Below are 9,495 nucleotides of genomic sequence, written 5' to 3'. Positions count from 1 at the left end.
ACATAGAGTATGGTAATAAATCAATGAAATGTAATGAAAACCATTATATATTTTGCTGTGAATAATGAGGGAATCAATAAATCTGATTATTTCCCGAACCCTCGAGAGCTGTTGCTATAGAGATTTAACGTTTTTAACGGTTAAAACATTACTTTTCTGTTTGAAGACGACAGTGTATAAGATAGATAGCAAGTAGGCCTAGATAGTTGATAGTTCAAGGATGGATGATTATTTATTAATTCATGAAGTTGAAAAACGAGCACAGTTTACGACCACAGTGATCCGAAATATAAGGATAAACGTCAAAGAGATGCCGGATGGAGAGCTGTTTCGGAGGCAGTTGGCATAACTGGTGAGTAACTTCTATACTATAAGCAGCTATTGAACTGGCCAATAGTAATAATAATAAAAATTATTCATAATAGTGGACGTTCCTCAAAATCATTATGTGTATAGCATTACTTTAAAATTGTGTTACTTAGTCTATAGTGATTATCCTGAGAATGTATTTTTAAGTGGAAACAGATTAAAATGAATCGTGGTGTCAACAAGAACGTTTTAATCAACATACATTTGGAACCAAGAATGTCTAATGAGAGACAGGGAAACAGACAGAAAGAGAGCGGGGGAGGGGGGAACAGACAGAGAGAGAGAGAGAGAGAGAGAGAGATTGATAATCAATATCTATTTACAAAATATCAATATATATTTAAAGCTCCTTCTGGGGAGTCAGAGAAATTACAGAGGAACTCCCGAGTCTGAAGGGCTTCCCTGGGTCCTCTGTTACCCCCCATGTGTCTGACACTTTGCAGACCATGTTCTCCATCCCTTTGACCCTCTACCATATCTCTGTTCTTAGGCTTGATCAGATAATTATGTAGCACACATGCTGCCATGACTACCATGTCTACATGACACGGCAGCATGGATATTCTTGACAAAAAAAACCTTCCATCTGGCCGCAAGAATGCCAAAGGCACACTCCACTGTTATGCAAGCTCTTGACAGCCTGTAGTTAAAGTGACTATTATGCCTTGACAGGTTGCTGCCAGGGTAGGGTCGCATCAGGTACCGCTTCAAGGGAAATGCAGCATCCCCTACCATCATTTATGGCATGTCACCTTGCTGACCATAACCAGGCAGAGGGGTGTCTTCTGGCACATTCAAAGTCTTTTCGCTCATTCCCCTCCCCAGTGCTGAATGAGCAAACACCCCACCATCACTTGCACGGCCAAAATCGCCAACTTGTATGATTATAAATTTTGAGTCCGCATCCACCAGGGCCAACAAGATTATTGAAAATGTTTTTTTTTTATAATTAAAAAACTGGCTGCATGATTTTTTTGGGTGCTTGAATTTGAATATGCTTCCCGTCGATGGCCCCAATGCAATTTGGAAACTGCCATCTTTCCAAAAGCACTCTGCGATAGCTGTCCATGATTCCTCCGTTGGTTTCGGCATTTGGGTCTCCATCATGTGATCGACAACTGCCCTACAGGTCATGTAAACGGAGTCTGCCACTGTTTTTCTGCCCAGCCTGTAGGCAAGAGCCAGACTCCTGAAAGACTCTCCGGTGGCAAGGAATCTGTAGGAAAATATATAATTTGTTAACTGGTGTACAACATACATGAGTTATTGCTACTTTAAAGAAAAAAATATGTTATTCAATTATCTGGCAATTTCTGTCAACAGTTGTGAAGTGTCAAGGTCGCTGGAAGGACCTAAGGGACCAATTTTCCCAAAAAACTTTACAACCACGTAGTAGATCGGCAGCAGGACCCCAAAAGGAGTGGAAATACACCCAAGCCCTGTCTTTCCTTATTCCCCACCTTCAACCCAGGAGGTACAGTGCAAACACTGAAAGGCAGTGATTGCTCACTGATACCAAGCACACTATTTTACATATAGCACAAGTTCTAAAAGAACTGATGATTTTCTCATTTAAAGAATCAGCATACATTTACCTAGACTATAAATCATTGTGCATGTCATTTATGCTTTAGCTCTAGAAGCAACCTAGACCAAGTTGAAGATTGGGAGGTGATGGAACTGGAATTATTGTTATTATTATAGGTAAAGATGTACTTCTCTGTATCTACAACTCACTCTAAATGTGTACTAGGTCTGTCTCTCACTGAGATCCAATGCAAATGACATGTGACCCTCCCCTCCCCCTCTTCCTGCTAGAGGCCTTGTGTCCTGGCATCATCCCCCCCATAGGTGAACCTCTGACTGTAACCCCCACCCCCTTCTCTCACCTAAAAGGGTGTGGCCCTTCCCCTCTCCCTTTGTACTGTAACCTGAATTGTATAAATGCGATAGCATACTGCTATCAGGTTAGACCGTTCTTGAACCAACAGCGAGAGGGGTCTCCATGCTGAAATACAAACCAACTGAAACTGACTCTGCCTCCGGTCCATTCTTCAACTTTAGCGGGCTTATTAATATTCTATTAGAGGCATTGGACCTGAGCCATGGAGAGGATGTGCGGGAGGAGAATGACCATCAACCAGATCAGCATTCTCAACCTGGTTCTTCAACCAACAGGGTAGGGCTGTGCAATTGTTGTCCTAACCTAATCAATATTTGTGTTAAATAATTGTAATTTCAATGTTGATTCAAATAATTGTGATTAAACAGCCCTTCAGCAGACCTGCTGCACGAAAGAGGGCCTCAGCACCTTTGGAGTCTTTGGAGGATAGGCTGCTGGCTTTGGTCCAGGAGCCTCCACAGCATATGCACCATCGTGTGCCACAGGAGGAGGATGAGATGTTGCATTTAGCCCTCAGTCTGGTGCCCTTAATGAACAAAGTAAGTGGCTGGGGTAAGCTGGGGGCAAAGATTGCTCTTTTAGAAGGGCTCCAGGGTGTCCATGATCTGGACCAAGGGCACCACCAGGCACAGATGCAGGGCCCTGGTCTAATTAGGCCATGGGATCAAACATCCCAGCCATCCCACCAGAGCCGCCAGCCATCCCACCAGAGCCACCAGCCATCCCACCAGAGCCACCAGCCATCCCACCAGAGCCGCCAACCCCAACTCTTATATGCACCACCCTCACATGCACAGGCACAGAGGTACAGACCAAGTGAGGAGACTTGGGGGGAATGTGGTGAGAGTACTGTGCCCTCACCCATTCCTCACTACACAGACTTATAGTATTAATAGTGCAATAAATTGTCTATTTAAATCAATATTTCCTTTGTGTTTCTCTGTAACTTGTCAACACCTAAGCCCATGCAGTTTGTCTGAAATTGATGGAGTAAGTAAAGGTGGTGCAATGCCCCCCTGGGCCTTGAGCCTCCAAATAGAGGCCCATTGAGGACCACCCTGCTCTCTCCCCAAAACCATAATAATCATGGCAAAAGCTTGTGTGTTGGCCTACCTCAGTGTAACCACAAGTCTTTGCTTGGGTTTGACTGCCAGTCTGTAATTGGTGTCCTGTCGCTGGAGATCTGCACCAATCACTGACAGGATGTGGTCCATCTGCGTTGGTGTCATACGAAAGTACGATCGATGGGTTGCAGCGTTAAAACGCAACTCCTCCGCCAGGTTGTAAAATACCCCTTGCTGTCGCCTGCGCTGGTTGATTGCAGTCACCCAGGTCCGTTTCCTCTTTTTAATCCTTTGGAGGATAACAAGTAAGGCAAGTGCCTTCCTCCTATTCACTGGCCAAAATGAAACCTGGCATTTCAGACCTACTCTGGCATTGTTTGACATAAACAACCTTTACCAATGATTATAATATCATTGTCATTCTCAGAATGGATTAAACTAAATCAACTAATTTAACTTTTTTGAAGAGCCAGAATAATACAATTGTCTCAAGGCGCTTTACATGGCCCAGAACCTGAAATGAAAAATAAACAAAAAGCTGACAATACTACAAATCAATTCCATATACTTAATGGCTGGTTTCCCTGTAATGTAACTAAACAGCCTGGCTATGACGTTGTTTGTGCCGTATCATTTTGATTTTGCATTGCTGGCTGACGTTTGTAGCTTGCTAGTTAATGGCAACTCCCCATGCTAGCTAGCGATAGCTAAAATTATTCAGACTAACTCATAGGGAGCCGGGAGGACAGGGGATATCATTCCACAACAATAGTGGATTCTTGTCAGCCTGGCAAGGAAGTCGAAAACGTATCTTGATGATGGCTCCATTAGGCTGACAGGCTAGGATAGCTAGTTGCTTAGCTGCAAACTGCAAGGATGGATGGCTGCATAGCATTCAGAAACAACAAACTTTTTGAAATAAGCTAACAGCTGACCGGTTAATGCCCACTGACGTTTACCTTTGCTGGAGAGGTGATGCACCGGCTATGAATCGCCACATTATTTCGAGAAGTTTAGCTTTCGTTTAGCTTCGGTAAATTGCATGTTGTAAAGTAAGTTAGTCTGTCGCGCTCAAAATATTAGAACTTTAAAAACTTTGTATTCGCGGGTAAAATATTAGAACTTTGTATTCGCGGGCAAAATATTACAACTTTGTATTCGCATGAAAATTGTTTTAGTTTGATTAAAATTCTAAGAACTCTCTCCCACTGTGTTGGTGTTGCAAGCTATTTTTAACCATGATGGGCGCGGTAGTCGGGAGCTATACTCCGCAATGTCACTCGCCAAGTGGCGGGGCATTGGACACAATTTAGTCGCCAGCCCAAAAATCTACACGCCATTGGCGCTTGCCAATTTCAAGCCCTGCCGATACCCAGAGCCCAGGTATTGGTACCGGACCTGAAAAAGTCTGATCAGTGCATCCCTAATCTGTATCTTTCTTTACACACAGGGGGGACTGTAAAGCTGTTTTTTGTTAATCACACTATTATCATTTCCTCCTACCTAGTCCCTGCCATTGGTATTAACGAGAATAAACCTGGGTACTCATACCTGTATCACCTGGGACTGAAATAGGGTGAACAGACGTCCCAATTTTGAGTTGCGTGTCCCGAGTCGGGACGCTAAAATGTCCCGTTTTACACCAACCACTGTGGGCTATGTTAACACTAGCTAGCTAGCTAGCTACTTTGTCTCCAGTGAGCAAGTGTGAATGAGCGGATTCGAAATACAATAAATAACCTAGTATTTCGAAACAATAATATCAGTCCCATAGAATGTTGTTGTTTATAATCAGTTAATGCTAGTGAATCCTTACGGCGCAAACCCATGACAGCCACGCAACCAAATTCCATCGCTTTGAGTGGGCGTGGTGTAGCGTGTGGAAATAGCACAACAGACTGGACTAGTTAGCTTGTGAGCAGGCTAGTCAGTTAGAAGCTATCTAGTCACTTGTCTTTATATCAAAACTGTCATTGTGTTCAAATAAGCCCAGGATAAAATATATAACATAGCAGGAGCAACAACAAGCCCTTACAATGCCATCCAAGCCTTTCTTTTTAGCAAATTAAACGACCAAACGATGCCACAGTCCTTCAATTTTCAAACCGTCAAAGACGACACCAAACAATCTCATTGGCCGCTGCCGGGAAAAAACGCTCCTCATTTGCATAAGTTTCAACATGTTTGAATTTTCATGGGTAGCGTCGCCCAGATCGCTGGTCTACGTCACAATGGATTGGCTCCCGTTGAAATGCATTGGGTTTAGAAATCACGTCGCTCATAACGGTGGCATGGGTTTGCACCGTAATTTGACATGATTATAGTGAATGCATTGGGTGCCTTCCATTCTAATGGGGGGGCCCATTTGAAATGCCTCTCACCTTGGGGAGAAACACGGCAATTTCTTTGATACCTAGAAACGCACCTGTTGTTGGCCAAATCTAGGTACCTGCCACATGTTCAGGATAAAAACCGTGAGCGTGCACGAGCATTATGGTCACGCGCAAAGTGTCCCGGTTTTCGGTCCGGGAAATCTGGTCACCCTAGACTGAAAGCACATTTAAACTGATCTTTAATCGTCATTTGAGGGTAATAAACAATTTGCAGCTTACCTCGGGTATTCCTGGTTTACTTGCGTTCTAAAGCCATGCAGTGGCTCCAAAATCAAGATCTAAAATCTCATATTTAGTATTTCTGGGGCAGCTAGCATAGCTAGTATTTTTTGTGTGCCCATAAATCAAATTATATTCCAAAGCACTAGCACATCCTTCTACCATATACCACTCTACACCTTAGAATATTAGTAGCAACTGAAATCAAAACTTAACTGTGAATCTAAACCAGATAATGCTGCTTTCAGGGTGTAATTTACATGCTACCAGTGCATAGACTCCTCTTACAATTAGCTAAAATGGTTGCTTATCACGCTGCTGAAACGTCTTGCGCGGCTTCTTGTGGTTCTTGGCTCCCTTGAGGCGCTTCTTTTTGGATTTGTGCTTACGCTTCTTCGGGATGAAGATGTGGACGGTGAATCCGAGGTTTCAGAATCATTCACGGCAATCTGATCGTCCATGGGTTCTTCCTTCGGTTGCACTAAAAAATACAAATAAAGAATCTGTGATTTTATATGTGCACTTATTTAACAAAATAACAATTGCTATATATTTATATTGCTTCACGTTGTGACAAACAAATAACAATGTATGCCCATGTATACAATGCAGTAAAGCTACTGCCTTTATTGTAATTGTAGTAATGCCTGTTTGAAAAAAAAAGAATACAGTTTTATTACAGTTTTATTTGACCTTCATGAATGGGTCGCCCATTGCTTGCTGGAGTGGTGCTGACAGCTTTTACCCCTGATAATGATGGGGGAGGGCAGAGGCAGACGGGGTGGGGAAGGGGGTAATCCACATCACTTTTTGATGTAAAAAATAATGTAGGCCAACCTCTCCCTGTCTTTGAGGTCGGCATCCGCAGCTGTGACAGTGGTCATTGAATGTGACCCACTGGCCTGGCTTTTCCTCACAGTCGGCTATGTAGTTGCCCCTGGTGGTATCTGAGCCAGTGGCTGAGAACATTATTCCTTAATAATTAATGTCCCTTTCCTTCCAGGGTCTCTGTCCCTGTCTCTTTACTTGTGCTGGACCCTTTGTGATGTTAAAAAAAAAAAAAAAAAAAAAAAAAAAAAGGATGTAGGCCATCCTCTCCCCGTCTTTTTGAGGACGGCCTCCTCAGATCCCACTTTGACAGTGGTCACTATATGTAACCCACTGGCCTGGCTGTTCCTCACAGTCGGCTATGTAGTGGCGGCTGGTGGTATCTGATTCTGAGCCAATGTGGCTAAGAACATTCATTAAGGAATAATGTCCCTCTCCTTCCAAGTTCTCTGTCCCTGTCTCTCCACCTATGCTGGACACGGCTCTGGTTGGACGAGGCCAGGTCTGCTTTTTTAGGTTCTGCATCTGACCTAGCCCCAAGTACCCTATACACAAGTCATTTGTTGAGAGACATTTGGCCAAGCATTAGCATCAGCAACAGTTGAATCTACCACACAAGAAGTCACACCATATCTCCACTAAATCAAAGAGAGTTGGTCATCTCTCTTGAAATTTGCTGATCATCAGATGAAAAGGCCAAACCGCATGAAAATATATGTGTTTTCCCACCGTGTAAACGGGGTCTCAGACTTCAGCTTTGGATCAGAGATCAGCAGTGTTCCTTATTCTCCAAAAGCTGTGTTTGTTTGCTCAAGTTTTAACTCTGCGTCATATGATAAAAGAGGAACAATGAACAGATCTGGCCACAAAGACCTTGAAGAGGTGGACTCTAAAGATGAGAGGATAATGGTGCTGTCACCAGAAGAAAATGGGGAGTCATCAGGTCAATTGGCTGGCAAAAAGTAGTCACTGTCGAGGGGACTGTTGGATGTGTAGGGTGGATTCAGGTATATTGGGACATTATTTGTAATTTTTTCTTCTGAGCTAAAGTTTGTCATCAAGTAACAAATATAACCCAATAAATCTGACATTTCTGAATTCCTCAAGGTATCCACATTATTTAAGTGTAAAAAATAAGTCTTCATGATATTTTATGAATGCATGGCTCACTATTTTAGAGGAGTTGACAAAAATAAAATTTAAAGCAACTTGTTTGGTAATTTGGGACAGTATGTTTGGTAATGGGACACAGACTCATGGGTGTAGATTAATAATGTATTGAACAATAATTAAACATTAAACATTTTTAATGGATTTGTTAACCATACATATCATTAAGGTTGTGCATTATGTGTTATCTGCTGATTTGTTTAGATTTAACATATTATGTACAAAAACATCGGATTTAGACTGTTGACTAACATAAATTAGGCCTTCAGCAGGAATCCAACAATTTGATAAAAAAAAAAAAAAATCATCAAAAGATGTTTTCATAAACTCAACAAGTCATGTAACAATAACACACAATCAGCTGCACACAAATTCATCAATGTGCAGGAATTCTCAAACATTTTAAACAGATATCCATGTCATCAACAATTTCATTAAAACTCAACAAGTCATGTAACAATAACACTCAATCAACAGTACACAAATTCATCAACATGCAGGAATTCACAAACATTTTAAACAGATATCCATGTCATCAACAATTTAATTAAAACTCAATTTCATTAAAAGGTCATGTCACATTCAAAGGCAGTCCTTACAAAGGTATGATTCATCATCATCAAGTATTCCATTGTCTTCCCCACAAGTCAAATGATACCACTTTTTGCAGGATTTACAGGCCATCCACTCCTCCTCTCTCTTTGGATCTTCTTGGTCCCCATAGTTTACTCCACAAATGCTGCACAAATTCTCTGTTTCCTCTGTTTTCTTCCTCTTTTCAGGTTGTTTCCCTTTGCCCTTCCCTGGCCCCTTAGCTCTGTTTCGGACATAGTCAAAGTGTGCGTCACTTGGGAGGTAACTGCTTGGAGGCTTAGATCTTTTCACCTTGCTGGTAGAGGGGTGTGCACGGGAAGGCAATGTGATAAAATCATCAAACTTGTCTTGACCTCGGCTATGTTGCTAGGATCTGAAGGCATTATGTCAGCTGTGTAGATAGGACCAGATGTTGAAGGAACAGCAGTGTCCAGGTTGTAAAACACATCTAGGTCAACTGTTGCTAACACAAGGTTGAGATCAAGGGGGGTGTCCAACGGTGGAATGAAGACATGTTCCATCTCTTCAGTGTCAGTGCTGTTAGTTGGCAGAGCGTCCTCTCCATCAGCAGCAAGAGCGTCCTCTCCATCAGCAGCAAGAGCATCCTCTCCATCAGCAGCAAGAGCATCCTCTCCATCAGCAGCAAGAGCATCCTCTCCATCAGCAGCAGGAGCTTCCTCTCCATCAGCAGCAGGAGCTTCCTCTCTGTCAGTTGTTAGACTGGGAGCAAACAGACACTTGTCAATGTGAGCTGGGTCCAGAGGATGATTCCACTGCCCCTAAATCCAGGAACAGCCCTCTAAGTTCCAGTTGTGCTTCAGGCTTCTGAAGAAGGCCCTGTCTGCTGGCTGTAGGATGTGGGTTGTGTGTGGTGGAAAGCAAATTACATGCACATTATTTGATTTCATAAGCTCTAAAAAAAATCCAAATTAAAAACGTGAGAGCTGTTCCCATC

The 9,495-nt window shown here is 42.7% G+C and overlaps 1 pseudogene across 1 annotated transcript; it reads left to right on the top strand.

Annotated features, from left to right (window-relative positions):
- Window positions 1-220: 220 nt before the first annotated feature.
- LOC308375556 lies at window positions 221-3,159 on the top strand (annotated as a pseudogene). The gene is made up of 5 exons: window positions 221-352; window positions 1,693-1,843; window positions 2,004-2,040; window positions 2,459-2,548; window positions 2,641-3,159. The product of its transcript is annotated as an uncharacterized misc_RNA (transcript).
- Window positions 3,160-9,495: the final 6,336 nt, after the last annotated feature.

Source organism: Sprattus sprattus (genome assembly GCF_963457725.1).
Source record: "Sprattus sprattus genome assembly, chromosome: 14".
NCBI classification, from domain to species: Eukaryota; Metazoa; Chordata; class Actinopteri; order Clupeiformes; family Clupeidae; genus Sprattus; species Sprattus sprattus.
Note: the sequence above shows the minus strand (reverse complement) of the source record. Positions and strands in the feature narration are given on the sequence as shown.